Genomic DNA, 25,595 nt, shown 5'->3' with positions numbered 1-25,595 from the left:
AGACCTCAAAAAATACAACTCCTAGCTAGCCTAGATCCACAATCTGGTAGAAAACCCCAAGAAGAATCTGAACTTGTGCTCACAAGATACCAAGCAACCTTCTTTTTCCCAAGCCTACACTTAGCAACTAGATCAACTTTGCTCCTCTCAGCTACTCCATGGTAAACTAAATGACTCAAGACACCACAAGATTCCCTACTTATACTAAACCAAGCCATAAGTTAGCCTAGCAAGTTACATTAAATAAACACTCACATTAAATAAACTCTTAAGCCACAAGTCATCTTGGTCATAAATGTTTAATACATGAAATAACTAAATACTTAGGACAAGCCCCAAGTTTGCAATGCATAACTAACTCATATGAAAACATAAGAGTATTTTCCCTTGGGAATTGGTCCACATGTCATCCAACGATCCAAATCCAAGAGTGCTCAAGCCAACTCACACAGATTGAAGCTCACGAAAACAATCTCCAAAGTTTGTCTAGGAAATTGGGAACACACTACCAATAGCCACCAAAATGGCTCTAACTCCAACATGATTACTCCAAAATTTACACGCACTTAGGACAAGGTTCCCCAATGTGACTTGAACACATCCCCAATTGTGTGAATTATAAGTCCATAATCCAATCTCAATCCTCATGCATACATGATTGTTGACCATCCAAGGATGCTCCTACATCAGGATAATAGCATGGTGTATGTGAGTCAAACAGAGCATAAAGGATGGCAAAAAACTCAAAGACTGCATGAAAAATAGAATAATGATAATAATATACTAATGTCAACTAAATAAAGTGAATTAGCATAATGTAAAACAATTCTATCAAGTTATAAATACAAAAGATGTATTATTAAGCTATAAAAACAAAAACAAAAAAGGATATTGCCCGATTCAGTGTTTGATGAAGGTAGTGATTTATACCCACCTCTCTACAAACTTGTATACATAGTACACATAAAGAAGAGAAAATTGCTAAGGTTGTTTAGAGAACTACCTCAATGAATTCCCTTCTTTGGTGTTTCAACCTCCATAGCATTTTAATGTACATGATGAATTGGTGATATATAATTGTATTGAAAAGAGATATAAACAATATATCAATGATACAAAAAGATGGAGAATATGACATGTTATCAACAACACAAAATTCTATGTAATGAAGAGAATTCCCTCAAATAGAAGTCAATGCACCAATGCTAGATGATATGGAAGCTAGAATGAAATGCCAAGATACCTTATATTAGAGGAATCTATCCATAGTTGCTAAATGTAAGAACTTGAAGGAGTTTAAAGAATAGAATCTCAAAGACCCCCTAAATGCATAAAATGTAAGATATATCGAATCAATTTAAAATGGACCCTAGTAAACAATGGATTAGTTGTCACATTCTACAAGATATCAATTATTAATGCCTCAATGGCACTATACATGTCTACAAATTTGTACAATAATTTTGCATCACACTACTGTCTCTACAATGTGTATGTCTTGCCTAGTAGGTTGTGTGGACAAGATTCTAAAAAAAGTGGTAAGAAGGAATGATAAGCATGTACAGGTAGATGATGAAATATTTTGAGACTTAGACTAAGCTAGGGATAATGTTTAATGGTAGTTTACACTAGGGTACAATTTTTTTCCCCTTCTTTAGTAAGCATATCATACCAAAAGAGAAATGTGAGATAAAGTAAGAAAGATGGTGTTTGTCTCAATTATGAGGATTCTATTGCATAGGGTTACTTTCAACTAGGAAGCCTTGAATTGTTAATGAGTCACATGCAATGCATAAGTTATAGATTAGTGTGCTAGATGAAGACAACCTATAGACCCAAGACTATTAGTAGTATGCCAATATGGGTATCAAATTGTGTTGCAATAGATACCCATATGATAGGGTGCATTTGATAGTGCTCTGATATGCATAAAAAATGTTAAATACATGTGATAGGGAAGCTTTAGATGGTGTACTAACATGCATTGTGAATGCTAGATAGACATGTGATAGGGAAGCTTTAGATCATGTTGGTATGCATAGTGTAAGATAAATGGGTGTGAAATAGGGAAGGATATGTTAGAGTAATAGGGTATTTTATTATTAATTAAATCATTTTACTTTAATTATTAACTTATTATCTCTATTTTACTTAAGCTAAACTTTAGGCATATAATAATTAATTTTTTTATTCATTATTATAATACAACTTAGGTTAATTACATTTTAGGGTTTTCATCTCCTTTTATAAGGATTGATCTTTCTTTTCAATCTATCATTCAATACACTTTTTGATTCAATTTCAATTCTTCTTTTGCACATCAAGAATAACCCTTGTATCATGGATCTCTAAATTCAAGCCTCCATAGCTTTGTTTCTCTCTTTATGTGAGAGGTGTCTGCATGCAAGTGATTCTTGGAAGTTATGGGTTGAGCTTTACTCAATTTCAACATGGTATTAGAGCTTCAGACTTTCATAGTCTTATTGTCTTCATGAGAGGTTTGGCCTTCATTTTCAAATCTATGTTTTTAAGAAAATTTTTTTATTGAATCTGGGGCAACTTTTTTTTGGTCACTTTGAGCCCAAACGGACATCACCATTGAGCTAAGAGCATTCAAAACCCCACATTTTCATATAAAATTTCTCAATTTTGGATAAAGTTGCAATCTGTGGCAAAAATATTGCACCTGGGTCATATAACCTAGGGGCAATTTTCAAGGCGAATTTTTTTTATTTTGTTGATAATAAAAAAATTGCTTTATTAGAAAAATCACATGTCTTTATTACAATAATGGCATTGGTGCATATAGTTTATAAGAAAGGGCACAGTTTTATTTTCGAAATCAAAAAAAATTATGGGGGTTTTTTGGGGATACTCATAGGTGGAGGGCCCTTGCCTCTTTATCCTCTATGTCAACCCTTGCTAACATGCCACCCTCAGGCCTCACATTGAAAATGCCCCATGATCCATTTTACCACACTACTCAAGAGGTTAGTGTGGGCCCCTCTATCTCAGTGTTAGTCTCTATGTGTGTTCCACATGGGCTTCCACTTACTACATGTCTACAGGTCCCAAGGCCTGTGTTTGGCACCATTTTTTGTGGATCACACTCATTTATTTGTGTTTCACGTACTTTTCTTTTGGAACACATATTCACCTCTTTTTGGGGAGCCTATATACCTGTCATTGACCTTTATGTCTATCAACAAACCTCCATATTTAGCCTGCATAGGCCAAGGATAAGTCTATCTTAGTGCTTTAACCCACCTCAATAAAATAAAGCTCTAACATGTTGTCCACACTAGCACACAAGCAATGCTCCATTCTTTCACAGACATTTTTCTACTTTGTAAGGCAGTGTTTGGGGGTTGGTGGCATTTTTTTGGCAATTTTTTCATTGTTTTGAAAGGCATTTTTTTTGGCAATCCATGTGGTTTGTTGGTATCCCAAGAAGCCTCCTAAAGCACATATTATGTGGCATATAACTAGCCACAAACTTTTTCAGCATTTATATGAGATTTTTTGGTGGTTTTTAAGAATTGATAATGGTTTTCAATTTCAAGGCATTTTTTGGCTACAACTGTGGTTTTGCAAGTGTGAAAGGCGGTTTTAGGGTTTATAGGATGGTTTTTGGTGATAACTTTATTTTTTGGCACATGCATTTGTTTTCAACAATAGTGGAATTTTTCTGGGAAAGGTAGAATTTTTTCTCGCAACTATCATTTTATTGGTATTTTTTTTCCATGACAATCAAATGGCCATCAAATTTGGATTCATCACTTACTAATGTTAGTACTGCATCAGCATGCATGTTAGCCCTTTTGGCTTAATTTGGACTTACCTTTGATTGTTTTCTCATATCTCACGCATACAAACTTTGTTTTCTACAAATGGGACATTATTGGAAAGATGGTTCTAAGCCTATCACAATGGTACAGGTATTTTTGAATTTTGATTTTTTTTTGGCATTATTTGCTATCAAAGTAAGGGGATCTATTTTGCACTCCATGAGACATATCTTGAGCATTTGGTCTTCATTTTGGGAAAAATTTATATCATTGAAAAGCTTACTATGTTCTCTTTCTAGCAATCTGGGTTTTTTTTTAGATTCTGGTAAGTACATTCTATTTAGATTTTTGTAGTTTTGCACTTTGGGGGATAACTTGGTTATTTCAGGTCTAGGGATCATTTTTTGTTGCATGTGATGACTCATCTTGGGCTATACTTTCTATTATACCATCTTTATGTATCTTCTAATCTTTGTTAATATCTATTGTAGCAAATTTATGCAAACGCACTCAGATAAAGTGTCATATTCCATTGATATTTTTGTTTCAATTGTTTGCCTTGTTTTTCCTTATGATTCAAGCAGTGTCAACTAAGGGCACTCATACATATTATTGTATTCTTGGGATCTACCATATCTTGTGTCTTATTGTACGTGCACTACTCTAATCTAAGTGTCATGGGGGGCTTGACATTTTCCTTGGTTCAAAAGTCTTGAAACTGAAGGATTTGCAAGGTCCAATGGTGTGTTGTAATATCCTGAGATCCTTTTTGTTTCCACTTCAAATGGCTATTTATATAAGTGAGCCCTAGTGCTTGGCATCTCTATGCAATAGGCTAATTTTGTATGAACATAGTGGATTAGATGGTATGATTGAAGGAAGGGAGGGGTTTGAACACTTGTGATAGGTTGAATAAGAAGTATTCTAAGTGTTTGAAGTGTTAGATAAATTGGTTTGCACAAAGAAGTACTCTAAAACCCAAAGACATTAGCATAGTAGTCAACTAGCCCTTCTAAACCTTATAGGTATCGTAAATAACAAACCTTGATCAAACTATGTGATCCAATAACGAAACCAAGGAGTTCAGTAGAAGGTCCAAATGGGTGCTCAAATATGCTATCAATTGTAAGGGATCACTAGTTATGCATAAGTAATTGCCAAAATACTGATTAGGGAGGCCTAGTTGGGGCTCATAGACCTAATAGGCTATTTGGGTGAAATTGTGTGTTTAGGGAACACTTCATCTTTGAAACCAACTTAGTTTGGTCTCTTTTGTCATAAGAAACAATCCTAAGAGTTGGAATGATTGTGAAGAGTTGGAGTAGGAAAACCCCTAATATGCTTGAAACCTAGGGTAATGGTGGCTTATGAAGTGGATATGTTGGATCCAAGATGTATAGAAGTTGTTGAAATCATGTCATGTTGAACAAGTTGACAAGAAGGGCACTGTGTCTCCAAGGGATTCATAGTAACCCTTAAGTACAAGATAGGCATAAGAGCTTATTGTAAGGTGAAAGACCATCAAAGTCACTTCCCTCCTCATCAAATTGGTATCAAAGAAAGTTGATCTTTGGGAGAAAAAGAGATTAAGAATTTATGTCATTTAAGGAGTCAGAAGGTCAAATTTCAATTAGGGTGACCAATGCAGAATTTGTGAGAACAAGAAGCAGACAAGTGTCTTAGAGAGAATTTGGAAAAGTTGAACGAGCAAATAAAGGTAGGAGAGAAGAAATTTGTGAGAGAAGAAGGGATGGTGAAGAGGAAGAGACCCCTAGGTGATGCAGAGGATAGGGTGATGGACCCAAGTAACAACCCAAAATGAGCAAATTTGTAACAATGTGCCAAGTGACCCTTCTAGTTCCTGATGGTCAAATCCCACAAATGGTCAACTCCGAGAGGTTTTAAGGCTTCAATGAGTTTTTTTTGACATATTCACCATGTTCCAACCCTTACCCTTGAGTTTCAATACCTTTCAAGCCAAAATGCACAACATGCCAAAATGTTGTCAATGCAATTTTACAATTTTGTGATAGTAGCAAGACAAATTGATCAATAACTTTTGTTTTTCCCAAAAGACTCCTTGAAAAAATGGATGTTTTGGATACCCTTTATCCTTGCACAAAACATATATAAAACTTAGATACCCTTCCTTTGGAAAATATCAATGAACTTTCACACTTCTACTATTTTTTAACGATGTAGGAAAGATGCATTTACAAAGCAACCACTAGAAGGACTTAAGATCTGGACTCCAAACTTTGCATAGGCACATTAAATGCCCCAGTTAGAGGATTCCCCAACCAATTTCAGTCTACGAGCTTTCTAACCCCAAAAGCCCTAATTTGCCCTCTTGAAACCCTTGTATCTAGGGCTTTCTAGATCTCCCATGTGCCAGAATTTCTTGGACCAATTAAAGGTGTAAAAATCAATGTTTCAACATCATGAACATGATTCAAAACTTAAACACTGCCACCATTAAGGAAAATCCCTTGCTGTAGGTCTGCACCCTTCAATTTACACTTTCTTTTCACAAGTTTTTGTTTGGTGGCCACCAATTCCTTAGGTTAGCTGCTCATATCAGTGTTCGTATTCATAATATATGTTAAATATGTCTCATTCCATGAAGAAACGGTCAGACATTCCATGGAATGAACATGTTAATAGGAAAAAACCTTCAAAATACCCTTAAAAGTGACTACTACAGCCACCAGTTGGAGAAATTAAATGAACAACACTTCAAAACGAATTCAAAACCTGGTGTAAAACATTCTTACAGATCTTGGAAGGTGTATAAATGCATTTCAAATCAAAAGAAACTCAAAATCCCACAGATCTTCCAATTTGCAACTTAGAAACCAAGCTTTTTCATTCAAATTTCTGTGACAGTCTATACCATGATAAGGTACAGGTCGTACCAACACATATTTATATTTTTGGGAGATAGTTATTAAACCTCTTAACTGACTCCAACTCATTTCACTTCCTATTCCTTCATAAAATTTAAACTATGGAGTTTCCCTCCAAAATGCCCATGTAGCTGTTACATTCAAGATTTGAATTTTCTAAAGCAATAAGCTAAGTTTTAAGTGACTTATTGAATGTTTCAACCTATGAAATGACTTGAAATTATTATGAGACCTTATTAGGACCTATATAATGACTCACTTACCCTATGCAAACCTAGACATTACTATAATTCAAATCTCATGGTCCTTTACAACTTTTCAATATGAAAGTATTTCAAAACATTATACAATATTATAACTCTTTATGCTTTCAAATGCCATGATTGGTTGCAAAATGGACCAATTGATGCCATGAGATCCTCCATGACCTCTATGATGACCTGGATCTCCAAGGTACCTATGATGAGCACATGATGCCCCTGCATCACTGGGTAGGAAGATGAAGAAGAGGTTCCTGCAGAATAAAGACCACTCCTTAATGTCCTTAAGTCAAAATCATGGAGGATAAATAAGTTGACACATTTACTGGAAAGATGGATGCACACACTCTAATAGATTGGTTGGAAACCTTGGAGAATTATTTCAAATGCGAAGGCACACCTAAAGGGCAAAAGGTGAAAATTGCCAAGTCAAAGTTGAGGGGGGCAACTCACACATGGTGGGACTTTGTCCAAACAAAGAGGGAATAGTTAGGAAAGAATGTTATTACTTCCTGAGAGGGAATGGTCTCCAAAATCAAGGATACATATATACCTAAAGACTATGAGGTACAATTGTATAGAAAAAGGCAAAACTTAAAGTTGAAGGAAATGGATGTAAGTACTTATACTAAGTAATTTCAAAAGTTATGCATGAGATCTAGGACAACAGAATAAGAATATGTGAAAGATTGGTTAGGTGTCTGAATGGCTTTTGAATGAACATTCACAAGGAGTTAAAGTTATTATGCCTCGATACTGTGCACAAATGTTATCAGTTGGCTCTAAAGGTAGAATAGAAGACAAGAAGAAGACAATAGTAGAATGGAAGAGGAAGGAGATAAGATAAGATAAGATAAGATAAGATAATGGTATTAATGTCCAACAATCGACCAAAAAGAGGTCTATGGGACTGAAAGATTACAACAGTGAGGCAAACACTCGTAAGAGCACACAAAGGTGTCTGAAAATAAGCTAAAACAACCAAAGAAATAGCAACAAAGAACAGAGATAGAGAAAGAGGCTTTCTTGGGAAAAAACAAAGGTAGATTTGGAGGAAGAATCTCAGGCCACAAGTCTTTTGTTGAGTCCAGTTAAGGAGAGAAAGCAGGGGACTCAAGTAATAGAGGAGACTATAGGGGAAGAAGACATAGTGGAAGAGAAGCAAGTGAATTAGGCAGAGGATCCAAATTTGCTAACATGAAATGCTTCAATTGCAACCAGTTGGCACACCCTCCATACAGATGTCCACAGAAGGCCTCTACTTCCCATGGTGGTGAAAGGACAACACATAGCCCAAGAAGGTGCTAGGAGTGTAACCTTTCTTGAGATGAATTTGGCTTTAGAAGTGGGAGAAACCCTGATGATGGGAAGGACATTGATCAAAGAACCAATCAAGGTAGAGAGGATTAATCCATCACAAAGGATTGGTAATTTGATAGAAAAACACATATAGATGGGGAGAAAAATGCTTATTTCTTATATAAGGATGGGGTGGTATACACAATTCAATCCTTGGTTGAAGAAGAAAATACTAAATAGATTGAGGGAAGTGTAATGATAGTAGGGGAAAAGGAATTTACAAAGACTTTGAAGGAAGAGAGAGTAGGTTTTCCCTTGGTCGTAAAACTTATAGAAGAAAAGAAGAAGGAAGTTAGTTATGTAGGCCCTAAATAAGTCAGGAAACTACTAAAGAAATACAAAGATGCCATAACTAAAGATGTTATTGATTCCCTAGCTCTTGTCAAAGATATAATCCATTAAATTGACCTCATCCTAGGGGCAATACTTCCTAGTAAGTTTATTGCGTAAGGTGAAATGTGAAGCAAGGGAATAGACGCATAGCCCAATACCTCAAAAGGGTAGGGTCAAGGAGAAGGATTCCTTTGAAACAACCTAAGGTTATTAGATCTTAGTAGGTCAATACAATCCAAGTGATAGTGGAGCACTAATGCAAGCCCAGATCTAATGGTTATAGAGATAGATGAAAGAATGTCTTGAATCCTTGAGATCCTAATGAGGTATGAAAGTAAATTACTTCTAAACCTAAGGACAAGTATGGAATAATAAACATGAAATGTAAATTACTAAATTGACAAAAGAAAATAAGATACTTGCCTCAAGGTATGACAAATGATGGAATCCAATTTTTTGTCTACTATGCTTCTCCAATCAGCAAATTGATCTCAATCTAAGCTTGAAATTGTCAAATCTAGGAAACTCAAAAATGTTTTGGCTCTCTATCAGGGTAGACCTAGATTGGCTTGGCTAATCTAGACTAGCATGGTTTATCTAGCAAGGTTGCATTGTGTCCTTATTGAACAATGTCCTATCACAAAATAGCTTCTGAGCCTCCAAAGTTTTGTGACAAGAGAATTTGAATCTGCATTATGTTCCATCTTCTAAGATCATTTGATATCTGAAAATGGGCTATGTTTTGGTGGCTATGTGGGGGTTTTCCTTAGTCAACCTCTTGTTTGGCAGTTCCAGCCTATACGAATAGTCATTGTCAATAATAAAGTGTGTAATGCTTGTGTATGAGCTTTGAATGTGCAATACCAAGATCTAAATCCCTAGATCCAAACCTTAGAATAAAGATTGATGAGAATAATGATGAATCGACAATGCATAGATTTTAGGATGACCAAGAAAGCATACCAAGCCCCCAAGACTAAAGTACTCTAAGCCATACTCATAATTTGTATATGTTAGTCCATGGTTTATTGATACAAGAGCATCCTAGGGTAGTTGGTTATCTTGCATTATTAAGGGATTTTTGTGGAGTTGAGTGGACCTATTTGGGTCTTGGTTAATTGTTTTTGATGTATTTAATAGGTGTTGTAAGAATTTAAAGGCATTTGGTATTTAATTTCTGTTGGAGGCCGACTTATGGCTCTTCAAGTATTTAATGTAAGGGATATTTAATTTGTAGCTTACTCGGTAGACTTGTGGATTAGTGTTGGAAATATAAGGTAGGCAAGGTTACTGAGAGGGGAGGGGTGAATCAGAAACCAATAAAACTTTATCTTACTTCAACAATTAATCTTTCATATAATATTATGATCTAATTGCATGCATGAAAGAATGAGAGCAACACAACATTCATAACACTTTGACGCAAGATATGGTGACCCAGAAACCTTCCAAATAGAAAGTAAAACTGGGGTTGGGGATGATACCCATAAGCTTTAGTACTGTAGTATAAAGTTAACCTATTAAGGCTTACAATTGACCACTTCTGGCGATCTGCCTTGTTAGGAGAAATAAGGACTGCGAGGTCCACCTTGTTAAAGGATTTACAAACATACAATGAAGTATAAACTCGGTTAGGAGATTTAGCAAAAGATTTTTTAAGTCTACCTTGTTAAATGATTTGACAGATGCACCTGTTAGGATGAATCAATGGTTGATCTCTGATCTGCAACTCTGATTTGCTAAATGAGATTCCTTGTATTACAACAATCACCTGACTATGATAGGTAAATCTTTGTTGTTCCTTATATTGCTTGTAGCCTTCTTCAATCCACATTCATGCACTGCATAATCTTCTTCACATACTTATTTGGGTATGATACAATGCATTACATATATACCAATCCAAATCATTACCTATTAGAGTTGACTATAATACCCATTTCATCATAATTCACAAAGTCAGCCCAACTATTGTAACTCGTGTTTTGAAGACAAACTCAGTGATATTCTAATACATGGCAAACATTGTCAACACTCGACAAACTTTGGCACTCAATTGAACTTGAAGCTCAGTCCATACTAATCACTTCCAAGTAGCTCGAACTCGGTTAGCACTATGTGACTCGATGAACATTGAGAAACTCGATAGCTGCTAAATCACTCAATTGACACTGCATGACTCAATGAACACTAGATTCACATTGTTAACACTATGAGCTCGGTAGATATAGTAGAACTTGATTAACATATAAGAGCTCAGTTAACACTACGATCTTCTTCATTTATGTTGAATAGCTCGATAGTCTCTGCTTTGCTCAGTTTGCATTGTACATAGTCTTTGAAGCTCGGTAAACGCTATGAACTGACTCAGGGGCTCAGTAAACACTATGAACTGACTCAGGTGCTCAGGAGCAACTGAAACACTTGATTAACAATACAGGATGAATGATAAGCTCAATAGCAACTGTAGAGATTGGTAGCAATGTAACCATTTGACTAAGTGTTGAGTCGCTAATAGACAATTTGACCTAAATGTCAACACTTAGTTGGGAATAAGTAGAGGGTATTGTGAAGTCTTTAGTCATTATTCATCCATCGTGGAGAAGAGGATGTGGTAGAGGAGCAAATTTTGAGGAGAGCTAGTAGTTGAGGCTTGGGAAACAAGGAGATTGCTTGGGAGGTTTGCGAGCACCAATTTGGACCTTTGCTAGAGTTTTCTACCAAAGTGCGGATTTGGACTAGCTAGGGTTTGGATTGGATCTTGAGGGATCTTGCAAAACTATTACTTGCTTTGTATTTGGTCGTAACTGAGAAGACCTTACAGCTCGACACATTGCATGTAATCAGTTATTTTATGAATAAAGAGTTATGATTTGGTATAAGATCTTGCATTGTTGTTGTGCTTTCGTTGTGTGCTTATTTGTTGAGGGCTACGACATCTCCTTTGGGGATTCTCCTACCTTGCACTGAATCATTTATTCTTGAATGCTTGAATGATATAATGAAATGGAGAAATTGAGAACTCTTTTGTTTCAAAGGATGTTTCCAAGCCTCTTTGCTTCCACCTTGCAATTGCTCATATCAAATTGGAATGTTTACAATAGCTTGTCTACGTGAAGTGCTTACTTGGTCTTGTTTGCTTGAGGTATGCTTACTTATGCACTTGATAACTTGATTACATGATCACTTATGCCAAATGAAGCAATTGAGGGTGTTTATAAGGGATTCAAATAAACTCTCTCATTAATCAACTGGACAATCGAATGGATGCCTTGAACCAACCCCAACTTAGGCACTGATAAGGGGATCGAAAATGGGTCCCAAACAAGGATGCATTGTGTCCCTCATAAGCAGGGTCACACTATGTCCCTAATTCTAAAGTAAGAACATACATCATCCCTTATACCTCCGCATAAAAACCTCTAGAATTCTCCCAAGGCCCAAAATAGGTTGTAGTTTTGAAAAATCATGTGCAAATCTCGAGACTATGATGATTAGAAGAAGAGAAAGGGATGGCCCAAGTAGATATGTCTTACCTCAAACTTTGTGCCATGGAATAGGAATGTCAAGGAGGACCCATTAGATCCTACTTAAATCTCGTCTAAGAGAAATAAAGAGAGAGATGCAAATACATCTTAAATACATATTTGTAATTAAATTACATTAAATAGGCACTAAACAGACATTAAATTAAAGTGCTTCCAACTTAAGACAGTACAATTGCATTTAAGCTACCCCACAACAAAATTTAGAAGCAGCCATACAGGTTCAAGATTTGTTGGATAAGGGTGTAAATAAAAAGAGCCTTAGCCCATGTGCAATGCCCACTTTTGGCACCCAAGAAGGATGGAACTTGGAGGTTGTGCACTAATTCTAAGGAAATCGATAGGATAACCATTAGATATAGATGTCCTATCCCTAGAATGGAAGTGTTAATGGATTATTTAGGTGGGGCTTCTTATTTCTCCAAGATAGACCTAAAACTTGAGTACCATTAGATCAAGATAAGAAGAGATGAGTGGAAATCGACATTCAAGACCAATGAGTGGCATGTAATATCATTTGGCCTATCAAATGCACCTAGCACCTTCATAAGGTTGATAAATGAGGCTTTGCAAGATTTCATTGGCAAATTTGTAGTGATATATCTAGATGATATACTAATATATAACATGAGAAAGGAAGAACACCCCAATATTTGGAGATGGTGATTAGGAGGTTACGTGAACATAAATTACAGAGCAATCTTAATAAGAGTGAATTCATGAAGTGGGAGTTAGTTTATTTGGGTTTTGTGATATCAAAGTGTTGGACAGATAAGATAATTCTAGTAATGTCCAACGAAAGACCAACCATGAAAGCAACAAACAAAAGAACACCAAATAATGTCCGCAAAAGAGCAAGAACAAAAACCAAAAGAAGAAGCGAGCAAGAACCACCCTGACAAGGAGTACGGATCCAAGCTCAAAGAAATAAAGAAAGAAAGAAAGACAAAGAGAGGAGAAGAGGAAGAAAGAAAAACGACAAAAGTGTTGCCACCTAGGAAATGTTTGTAATGTATGTAGCCTTTAGGGCCTACTTCGACCTCAACCCCGAGCCAGCAGAAAAAGTGTCTCGAATCACAACCTTGAGGTTTTTGATCACTGCCCATTTACCCTCTTGTCTAGCAGCCACAACAAGACCCCAAGCCTCCTTAAGTTCTGCCATCTCTGATCTGGTGAGATCCTCATCAAGATAACTCTTGATGGGGAGAGAGAAGAGTTTCCTCTTTGCCCTAAGAGTTTGAAGGCAATCAACAAGTGAAAGGAACCGGATAAAGAGGGTATTGTCATGCCCAACCCAAGCACAATCAAGTGAGATGTCTGGGATATCCAATTGGTCTTTAAGGAAGGAGTAGCCTGTAGCAAGAGGTTTGGGGCAAGGAAGAGGGAGACCGCGGACTCTCAAGTTTAGCTCGCAGGCATACCTGACCCTTTCATCTGCTATCTTATTCTGGACTAGCTCCTCTACATGGGAGAGAGTAACAGAAGGAGGGGAGGAAGAAATGGGGTTGCTGCAAATAGATGCCCATGATTTCAGCTACTGTTTTGTTTCAGTCTGTAGGGAGAGTTGTTTTTTATCGAGTTCCTCTTGCTTCCTCTTCAAATCATGGATATCCAATATTTGTGTTGTGCATCGGATGTTATCTTGCATTTTATCTAGGTTGGTGGCCTAGTTTTGTTGTAGGCAATAGTCAAGATGCTCCTTCAAATCCATCTATATCCCTGTGAGAGAGTTGCCTACATGTTTCAAATCATTAACTGTCTCGCGTAGGGACTACACGGTATCACAAAGAGTTTGATTCTCCGATTCAGCCTCTTTCAACTAATTACAGAGCTTATGAGAGAGTGAGGATGCCGCAACAGCAATGTCTTTCAGGGCTACATTATTAGTCTCAACTTTTGTCATTTGATCAAGTAGCTGCTGGAATGATATGGGGTCCATAGCAGTTGAACAAAGGTCTGACATTCTGTCAAACAGTTTGCATTCAACCCGCAAGTCACAAATGCAAACCCAAGCTGGATGATGTTCAACGTGGTTCAGACAATCTGTCAAACAGTTCACATGTAACCTACTTAACAGCCAATACCAAAACCCGCACCCTCCAAGCATACAATCTCTACCGGAACACGGCTCTAGTCATGGTACACCGTTGCTGGTATGGCAAAGACGACTACAGGATCTAGTGACGACTCTGCTAGCGACTGCGGTAACAAGAGAAGACAAATCCCGTGCAAAGAGAAACCAAAACAAAACAACAAAATGCATTCCCTCGTAATGCCAAAATGTTGGTTCCTGCAACTAGGGTTCCTGTACGTGCTCGGCTATGCCTGCGAAGCTATGAAAGAGATCTAGGGTGTCTGCTAAATCCTTCAAAGATCCTGTCGAAATGTATCCTGTGAGAAACCATAAACATCGACACCAACTTCTCCAACAAGGGCACCAACAGCGAACAACGGCTAACAGCTAGGGCATTGTAGATGGACGATAGCTAGGGCATTGTAGTCGATGGATGATGGCTAGGGCATTCTGCAAATTAATCAAAGCCGAGCTCAAGCCTAAGCAGGAGCCTGTGGCTAGGGCATCATGGGCGTACGACGAGGAATAAAGTGTAAAGAAATCACGGGCCTCACAGGCAATAGGGGTCTGCGGCTTACTTGTCTAGGAATAAAGAGATGAAATTGTTGAAGATAAGACAGAAAAAATTTCGAGCATATCAAAGTTTTGAGGAAGCATATCAAAGTTTTGAGCAATTGACAGGGAAAGTGGCTTAGTATCCTATTTTGGAGTTACTTGATTTTAAGGTTTTCACCATTAAATGTGGTGAAAGCGAATTGGAATAGGTGTAGTGTGAAGCCAAGGAAGAAGTCATGTGGCTTTCTTGAGTGAGAAATTAAATGAAGCAAAAAGTAAGTATCCTTCTTATGACATGGAACTAAGTCATGGTTCAAGTTCTTAAGAAATGGAAGCATAATTTGCCTCCTAAAGAATTTAAAATGTATACTGAGAATCACAATTAAGTTTTCATAATGGACATGAAAAGCTCAGGCACATGAAGTGGGTGGAGAGTTTTCAAGCCTATACATCACTATCAAGCACAATAAAGGGCAAGCTAATAAGGTAGCACATGCACTTGATGGAAAGGTTTTGACAATGCAAGAAATACAACTGAAGAGCATGAATGTTGAAGTTCAACAAATCCAATTTTCAGAGAGATATATGAGGTTTATAACAAGTTTGAGAATAATTTTCATGGTTAATTCTGTGAGTATACATTGCAAAAATTGGCTACTTTTCAAAAGTGATCAACTCTATTGTCTAAAATGCTCCATGAAAAGCACAAGAGGTTGAGGCCGAGGCCATTTTAGGCTCAACAAGACCCCAGAGCTAGTAAGGAGGTTCTACTATTGGCCTAAGTTAGCTATTAATGTTTAAAAGCTAGTTAAGAGTTGTGTCATTTGTGAGAAAGCCAAAGCTTGTGCAAGCAATGCAAGATTGTATCAACCTTTGCCAATACCAAATAGACCATGGGAAAGTTTAAAGTATGGACTTTGTGATGGGATTACCTCAAACAATGATTGGTTATGACAATGTTTTTGTAGTGGTAGACAAATTCAACAAGGTGGCTCATTTTATTCCATGTAAACCCATTAATAATGTCAGATACATTGGAGGCTTATTTTTCAAGGAAATAGTAAAGACTGTATGGGTTACCTTGAGCATAGTGTTTGAGAGAGCACTTCAGCATAGTGTATGACACAGTAGCTTTGCATAGCATTTATGGAGAACCCTGTGGAAAAATATGGGTACAAACTTGACAGTCAGTCTCCAACTGATAGGCAAACCAAGGTCATAAATAGGTATCTTGAGAGTGTTGGGAGTGCTTGACTAAAGAACATGGGCAAAGTTGGCATGCATTTCTACCATAGGCAAAATATGCTTATAATGATTCCACCAATATAAGTATTGTATGAGACCATTTGAGATAGTATATGAACATCTTAAAGGAATCTTTAAATTAAGGAATATGCAAGAGTTGGACAAAAGGAGTGCACATGCAAAAGACATGGTAGAAGCAATGAGAGAAGCCCATGAGTAGGTAAGGGATCATTTGCAACGAAGTTCACAAAAGGCTGAAGATAGAGAATTTGAGGGATGTTTGATTTGCAATAGGAGATCTACTTATGGTTCACTTGAACAAGGAAAGACTACCCAAAGGCAACTACAATAAACTAATCGCTAGAAAAATTTGATCCTAGAAGATATTGGAGAAGTATGGAGTCATTGCTTATAAACTAGAATTACCTCCTAATATAAGTCTATCTCTCATATTAAGTGTAGCAAGCTTGACGTTATTCAAGAGACTTGGTAAGTTGAATTACCCACAAATAGTGAAGACTAGATCAATGAGATGCCTTAGAAGGAAGTACCATAGATTGAGTACATTTTGAGTACAAATGAAACCAAAAAAAGAATGCACAAGACCTATTGAGAACATTTGGTCAAATGTAGAGGACTCTCAAGCAAATTGGATGGTGGAGGAAGACATCAAGAAGCAAGGAGTGGATGTGCAACAATTGATCTCTAAGAGGGCTTAAAAGAGCACCCAAGCATGTAATGAGGACCCAAACCATTAGATTCCAAGTAGACTAGGATGATTGTAACAAGGTCACATAGATTGTGTGGACCAATTATGTAATGGATTGGTGTTATTAAAAGCCAAATATAGCATCAAAATGTACTTGAGAACACAAAGAAAACTTCAAGTATAAGTTCAACTCAAGTCAAACTTATGAAATTGCCGCTTGTCCATGTTTATAATGCTATTTCATGATGTATGTGTCATTTCTAGGTGTAAGTTGTGAGAAAGTTGTCAATGAACACTTGTGATAGGTCCAATAAGAAGTATTCTAAGTGTTTGGAGTGTTAGATGAATCGATTTGCACAAAGAGAAGTACCTTGAAAACAATGTGATATAATCATGAAATTGGTGAGTTTAGTAAAAGGTCCAAATGGGGTACTCAATGCTATGATCAATTTGGGAAGATTACTAGTTGTGCAAAAATAATAGCCAAAATACCACTTAAAGAGGCCTAATTGGGGGTTCATAGACCTAATAGGAAATTTGGTTGAAATCAAGCGTAAATAATCCTAAGAGTTGAGTGATAGTGAAGGGTACAAACACTTGAAACTTTTAAACCTTAAACCTAGTATAAAGGTGGTTTGTGAAGTGGATATGTTGGATCAAAATAGAAAGTTTGATATTATATCATATTGAACAAATTGACAAGGGTAGTATGTCTCCACGAGCTTGTTAAGTAACCCAACATAAATTTCTCTTCTCAAACAACTCAAGTCTTCTCGAGAGGATGTTGCTACCTAGACTACTACTTCCAACTATTCAATTAATTAAGATGGAATATGGTTAAAGGAATTAAAATATTATAGTTACTATTTTAAACCTCTACCATATTACACTTACCATCTTGAACTCATATTCTCAACCATTACCTATACTACCTTGAACATGTCAAAGAAAGATCTTGACCAACCTTGAACATGTCAAAGAAAGATCTTGAACCGGTCAAGGTATTTACATACCCTAGTTACTACTTCCATTTGTTTGGCTAAGATATTTAGGGTATTTACATACCATAATTACTACTTCCATTCATTTGGCTAAGATACTTATTGCAAACTATGGTACTCTCAAGAATGTCTGCGAAATGCATTAATACAAGAGATGAATCAAGAAAGGATATATTGAACTGGTCGAGGGATTTTAGATACCCTAGTTTGTTACTTCTATTTATCTGGCGATATCTATGCCGGCATCAAATCGACAATTGTAAAATAAATTTAAATTTAAAAAACAGTTTAAAATGATTTTTAATTTAATTTTTAAAATCAGTAAATTGCCCATTTGATGCCGGCATAGACATTGGCTATTTATCCAACCAAATTTAATATTGCAGCTATGGTCTTTGAAATCTATATTACGATAGTCTTTGAAATATTACTTGTGATACTTGATTTTAACTGAACTAGAAGCTGTCAATGCTGCTGGCCTACTACTAAACTTTTACTAGTCCGGCAAATGAGAGTTGCCCAGTTATTTTAATCTAAATACTTTGAGACACCAAAATCACCTGATCCTCTTACACTACATTTAAAACCCTATTATTATATTAATGTTTTCAAAATGAATTTTACATACTGCAAGATGCTCTGTCCAATTTGACTGAAACTTGTAGAGAAATACTACCTATGTAGGAAATGACTTTTCTGCAGTACATCATCTTTCACTGCCTGAGTAAGAACTAATGACCTTTTCAACTTTGATTTAAGCTTGAAAGACTTTCCTGCCTTATTTAACTCCTCGGATAGGGGCAAAAAGGCAATAGACCGTCAAAAACTAGCTTTCTCGTTACAGTCACAAACACAGGAGAGGCAAATACAGAGTACCAAATGAAGTCTGATAAAGGCTAAAAGACTGATCTTACAATTTGTAAAACAAATGCTCCGAGACTTGAACCAAAATTCAGAGCTTAAAAAAAGCTAACGTTTATATGTGCACATGCCATGACATGGACAATGCAAAATACAACCAAGCTCAAATCATTGAGTAATACATCTTAGGGCTTCAAAAGCCAAAGCAAAATCGATTGAAAATTACTTTGCTGTGGATGCATTTAATAGTCGTGCAGATCTACTACTGACTGGAATTGTCATACAGCTATTTTTGTTGGAGAATTTTAACAGAACAAATTAATAGAAAATACGAACTAAACATAACTAATTAACTTAAAAAGTGCTTCACCTACAAATAATCATCAAAATGAAACCATTATTCCACTTTCTGTCCTAATACAAAGCAAACGAAAAAACAAGTAAACTAAAATCCTTTGAATGTATAAAGAACGTTTGTGTCTCATCCCCATATGATCAACATGGAATACAAAAATGATCCAGCTGATAGACTGAGAAGGATGGATTCAATCTAGGGAACCGTATTCATCTCTAGGGCACGATAAATAAGCCATAAAGCCAAACTTGTCAGTTCCCTGTTAAGAGACCATTAAAGAAAGGACTGCACAGACTGAATGTCCCATCCTGGAACGATCAACCAGATACAGCGAAATCTAGATCTAGTTGACAAAACTATAAAAGAATTAACGATGAAGTAAATATGGGGCACCCCCTATCTCTAGGGCAACGAAATTCGTTGGCCATAGACTCAAACTGAGTGCCCTATATCAACATCGCTTCTGCGAATTTGATAATGAAAATAGCGTTCAGATTTGCTTGTTTACCTCTCTCTGCAACGAACAATGTCCATAACCCTAGCTTTATCCTCTCTGGAAAATGGTATTTAGGGTTTCAAAGAAATTGGTTGACACAAACCCTAGTTTCTTTAGCGTTTTGACGAATCTTTTTCGCTTCTAGGTCTTTCCTTACGGGTATTTCCATCTCATTGTGTGCCGGGTATTTCCATCTCATTGTGTGCCTAAGTGAGATTTAGAAGTGGGCTAGCTAAAGATTCTTAATTTTAGTGTAGTTTATTTAATAGAATGTCCTAACACTTTCATTATAAATACATATAAAGAGATATATATATATATATATATATATAGATTAATGTGAACAAAATGTTGAGTTGCCTCTCTCCATCAAAAATATATATGTATTGTGCAATAGAGTGTAATTTAATGGATGCATGAGAATTGCCATCTTATTTAGAGATAAAAAAATTTAATTTCATGATTAAAATGTCTATATTATTTATTTACATTGATATAATGACGCTTTTAGGTATTGGGCATTATCAATTATTATCTTACATTTGATAATATGATACTAATGATTATATACATTGTAACTAATTTATAAGAAATAGTGTATGACATGTTCTTCATTATCAGAGGATTTACTCACATGTTTATTAAGTAGAATCTATGTTTCTAGTTCTTATTTTGTAAACTTTTTAAATCTGACATAGTGCAAGGCATGAGAATCCCCAAAGGAGATGTCATATCCCCCAGTAAATAGCTACACAACGGAAGAATAATAATAACACAGAGATTTAGATCCAAATAAAGCCAACTCTTATAATATAATCAATAGATTTACATCCAACATTCCTGGCTATAAGGCCTTCCAGGCTATGGCCAAATACATAAGCAATTACAATTCTAATTTTGCAAGATCGCTCAAGATCCAAACCCTAGCTAGCCCATATCCACAATCTAGTAGAAACCCTAAGAAGAATATAAACTTGTGCTTGCAAGCCACTAATCAACCTTCTTGTTTCCCAAGCCACGGCTACTAGCTCTACTCAATTTCTCTCTTCATAACTACTCCTCTCTAGCTGGCTTCCTCCATATTAGATCCCATGCTCAACTCCATGCTCCATGTTGAATGAATAATAACAAGACAAAACCCTCTACTTATACCAAAACAAGCCACAAGTTGGCCTAACAAGTTATATTAAATAAACCCTCACATTAAATAAATCCTCAAGCCGTAAGTTACATTTAATAATGCCACCTATTAAATGACTTTTTCCTTCTTTTCTCCTTTTTTTTTTCTTATAATTTTTGTCGCTTTCTCTCTCCTCCACAAATTTTTTTTCTTTTTAAAAAAAAATTGTTTTCCTTTTTTCTTCTCTTTTAAAATTGTGTGTTCCTTTATTTTCTGATGCAAAATGCTCCTACATCAAATTTTGAGTATGTTTCATGACTCAATAAGCAAATAAGAACTTATCCAATTCCTCTATCTAGTAAATCCTATTTATATTTTCAAAAATAATATTTTCTTTTCATGTAGTTTTGTTTCAATCTTTAGTTTTAAATTAGGACTAATTGTTTACAATACTTGAGGCAGATGCCTATAACACAATGGTAACTTGTGAGCCTCTCATCCAGAGGGTCATGGGTTCCAGCCTAGTCTAATAACAATTAATTTCAACAAAAATAGTAATAATAATTCTAGGCTTCTGTAACACATAATAATAATTAATCTTAACAATAATAATAAATGAATAATAAATAATCTAGGCTTCGGCCCATCACCTATAAAAAAATAAATTTAAAAATGCTTCCAATACTCTAAGTTTGATAAGTCGAGTATATAGCCAAGGAGTAAGATTATATAACTGCTTGATTGGAAACAATTGTGAACATCTTGTTCACAATGTCCATAAGATAGAAAAGTAGGGTCAAAAGAATATTGTACTTCGTTCACTTGCATAGAATTGACAATCCTAAAGCGCAAAGGTTTATGGTCAAATCCTTATCCTTAGTCATAACTTATTAAGTTGGCCACTAATTCAAAACTCCAAACATTCAAGGTTGGTTATTTCATAGAAATCCTTTAGGAAAACAGTTGGGAACACCAACAAGTTGACAACTCTATTTAAGACAAAGTAGGAATTATATATTGGATTTTGACTTGTGAAGTAATATGGTATTTCCTAGTCATCAACCACCCATTAAACAATCATTTGGGGATTGAAGGGAGGTTGAGCTTTCATGACTAGTATTCAACATGAGCACCACAACTTGGTAAAATAAAACAAGTATTAGGTACTTTCTCATGGTTAATATTGTCATTGATGAAGAAAAGAAAAGAACTATGAATATTGTTGTTATCATTGCAATAATCCTTGCTAGGTAAGGAAGCACAAGTTAGTAATTTAAAAAGCCTTGAAGCTTTTATTGTATATTACCATTCCAAATAAAGAAATCAAATTTTCCATGTCCCTTAGACAAGGGAAGTGAATCACATACTATCCTAACCATTTGCTTCAAGGTCTATAAGAATTGTACTTACTACTAGTAAAGGAACAATAAAAACTAGAGCCAAGTTGGAGGCTAAAAAGAAGCAACTATAAGTAGAGTTAAATTTTAGACAATAGACATTATAGAAAATATGGAAACCTAAGGCAAAAAATACATAAACTCCTACAAATACCCCAAGTCCTACTAAAAAAACCATTTTATACATAATGATTTAAGGCCTTTAAGAATGTTTTTTGAAGGAAGAAATTTGTATTAGGTATTGTCCCAAATCTCCCATTTGGATCCAAATTCAAAAGGCCAAGTAGTTGTCTTTGGTTCTCTAGCACTTACTACTTTTGCATACCATCATATACTATTAGAATGTATTTCACCAGGCCTAAAAGAACCTTTCCCAATATTATAGAGTTTGTTAATTGTTAAGATGGTTGCAATAATCAAATAATTTCAAGAAAAAAAAGGAATCTTGTGCCTTTTTCCATTTTAATAGGAACATAAACCATAATATCCAATATTCCTATCATTACCCATTTTTACCAATGTTAGTTCTTGTTCCACTTCTTATTATTAGCCTTTTGATGACAAGTTAAGACAACAAAATAAAGATTTGAGGAATTGTGTAGAAAGATCCAAAAGAGAAGGAAAATGAATATTTATCTCAATAGTTGTTTGCATTAAATTAAGGACCAACTTTTAATACAAATTGGAAACCTAATGCAAATACTAATGCTTCACTTTTTTTCAAAATGCTCATAATCTTAGACATACACAAGCATGACCACCAAATACATCCATATTTGCTTATTCCATTACAAGTACAACTATGTTACCCCAAAATGCTATGGTAATGGAAAATACCTAAGCATCTTAATTTGGTATGCAAGGATCTACAACGTCTATTGCTTCTATTATCCCATGCTCAACATTTAATAATTTTACAATCTAAAATCAAACTATTACAAGTGCACAAGCTTTAACCTATGTTCAAAGTACATGTGGAAATACTTTGCTATTTAATTCAAATCTTTTTTTGGCAAAAATTGCCACCTTTTTCTCAATCATTGATTTCATGGCCTCAAAATTTTGGTGCACCTCCTTTGGAATATCTAAAATTTGAATTTATTAATTTTCAAGCTTACGGGAACTGGTGATATATAATTTGACAACCATGTGTGTTTCAAGTTAAACAACAAGATCCTATTTTATAACAAGCACAACCATAAGTTTTCACTACTCGAGTGGGTCCACAACAACAAGGCCAAGCATAAAATACACAAGGGTAGGGTAAAAAGGGAATCAATCAAGGTGTAAGAGCTCATTTTCATTTGGAAAGATCTAGGGAACTTGACTTTAATGAAAATCCTATTTTTCTGATTCAATTAATAATGAAATTAGGATACAAGTCCCAAAATTTATAGGAAATAATGTCATATCAAATGAAGAATAGTTGAGAGCTTTTATTATCTTTATAAAATAAATCCAACGTCAAACATGAAGATGTGGTAGCAAAATTGTCTATGTAATATTTAGTAGATGATTCTAAAGATTGGTATATGAGTTTTTCAAATTCTTCAATAAGTTCATGGAATAAATTCAGATATATATGTAAAGAGTAGTATGGTAACCATTATGATCCTAAGTTTGCATCAAAAGAATTGGCAAGTATCCAAAAGGGTATTAATGAGGCGACTACAAGTTTCAATGCAAGGTTCCTTAAGGTTCACAATAGAATACCAAATCATTTAAAGCCTCTCAATACAACATGTTTAATATTTTAAATTAATACCTTTGATTTTAAAACTACATATTTCAAGGAACAAAAACTTGGCAATGGTGTAAGAGATGCTTTCAACATCGCTTTAAACATTGAAAATGATATGAAAGCTTCTATCATACTTTAAAAAAAAGAGATGAAATAAGAATCTCACAAAATCCTTTACATAACCATTCAAGGCAAGATAAAATGAGGAAAAGTTAGATGGGATGATGAGTAAGTTAAAGGACAATAATAAAAAATTTGCAAGAGGTGTAAAGGAAATTTAACAAGATAAGATATGTTTTCATAGGCAAGAAAGGTCTACATTAAGAGTGTGCCTTAAAACATAAATTCAGAGGATCGGGTCAAGGAGAAGGATTAATTCTAATCAACTCCAAGGTTATTAGATCTTAGTAGGTCAATGCAATCCAAATGATAATGGAGCATTAACATAAGCCAAGATCTAATGGTTGTGGAGATAGATGAAAGAATGTTCAAATCCTTGAGATCTTAATAGGTAAAGTAAATTACCTCTAAATTTAAGAACAAGTATGGAACAATAAATTTGAAATGTAAATTATTGAATTGAGAAAAGAAAATAAGGTACTTATCTTGAGAGATAAAAAAATAAATGATGGAATTTGAAGTTATGCCCATTGTGTTGCTCCAATCAATAAACAGATCTAGTTTCAAATCTAAAACCATGAAATCTACAAAACTAATAAATCTTTCAACTCCCTATAGGGGTCAACTTGGAAGAGTAGGGTCAATCTAGAAAGGAATTAGGGTCCTAGTACGCCCCTAATCTTCAGTATCCAATCACAAAACAACTTCTGAGCCTCTGAAGTTCTACGAAAAGGGTATCTTAATCTGCACTTTGTTTCATCTTCTGAGATTCATTGATGTTTGAAAATGGGAGGTTTTTGGGTGGTTGTGTAGGGGTTTTCCTTAGTCAACCCCCCATTTTGGAAGTTCCCACCTCCACAAATAGTCATAGAATCAATAGTAAAGTGTGTGATGTTCTTGTATGAGCTTTCAATGTGCAATGCCAAGATCTAAATCCCTAGATCCAAACTCTAGCATGAAGATTGATGTGAATTATGATAAAGCAACAATGCATTGATTTGAGAATAACCAAGAAAGCATACCCAGTCATCAAGGCTAAAGTGCTTTACTCATTATCTTTATTTGCTACTCCATGGTTGAATCTTGAATGCTTCAATGATAGAATATAATGGAAGAGTAAAGAACTCCTTTGCTTTAAATGATGTTTCCAAGTCTCTTGTTTCCACCTTGCAATTTATCTTGTTTCAAATTGGGATGTCCAGAATAACTTGTTCATATGAAGTATATTTGTGTTTTCTTGATCACTTATGCAAAATGAAGCAATCAAGAGTGCATATAAAGGATTCAAAATATATTTTCTCTCACCAGTTGACCGGACAATCCTAATGATGCCTTAAATCAACCCTGGCATTGGGGTCGAGAAGGGGACCAAAAATGGGTCCCAAGAAGGGATGCACTACACTATGTCATCAATGATGCACTACACCATTAAGGTTGTACTATGTCCTTGATTCTAAGGTCAAAAAACCTTTAGGATTCTCTTGAGGTCCCAAAATAGGTTTTAGTTTCATGAAATTAGATGCAAAACTCAAGAAAAGCTTGTTTTAATGCATAAAGAATATTGTGGTGATTGGAAGAAGAGAAAGGAAGGACCCAAGTTGGTAAATCCTACCTCAACCTTTATGTCATGGAATAAGAATGCCATGAAAGACCCATTAGATCCTACCTAGTTTCCATCTAGAAGAAATAAAGAGAGATGCACAAATGTATCTTAAATACAAATTTATTAT

At 35.4% G+C, this 25,595-nt stretch overlaps 1 long non-coding RNA gene and 1 other non-coding gene across 2 annotated transcripts; both read right to left on the bottom strand.

Moving 5' to 3' along the window:
* Positions 1–234: 234 nt before the first annotated feature.
* LOC149547343 (uncharacterized) lies at positions 235–19,674 on the bottom strand. Its single transcript, XR_016353864.1, has 2 exons — positions 19,500–19,674; positions 235–681 (listed from the first exon to the last, which is right to left on the bottom strand). It is a non-coding gene; the product is annotated as an uncharacterized LOC149547343 (long non-coding RNA).
* LOC149547344 (small nucleolar RNA snoR99) lies at positions 19,111–19,215 on the bottom strand. The gene has a single exon (XR_016354967.1). It is a non-coding gene; the product is annotated as a small nucleolar RNA snoR99 (small nucleolar RNA).
* Positions 19,675–25,595: the final 5,921 nt, after the last annotated feature.

This window comes from Cupressus sempervirens, chromosome 7 (assembly GCF_028749045.1).
Source record: "Cupressus sempervirens isolate cs-2001-9-10 chromosome 7, ASM2874904v1, whole genome shotgun sequence".
NCBI lineage: Eukaryota > Viridiplantae > Streptophyta > Pinopsida > Cupressales > Cupressaceae > Cupressus > Cupressus sempervirens.
This window is presented reverse-complemented; position numbering and strand designations above follow the sequence as displayed.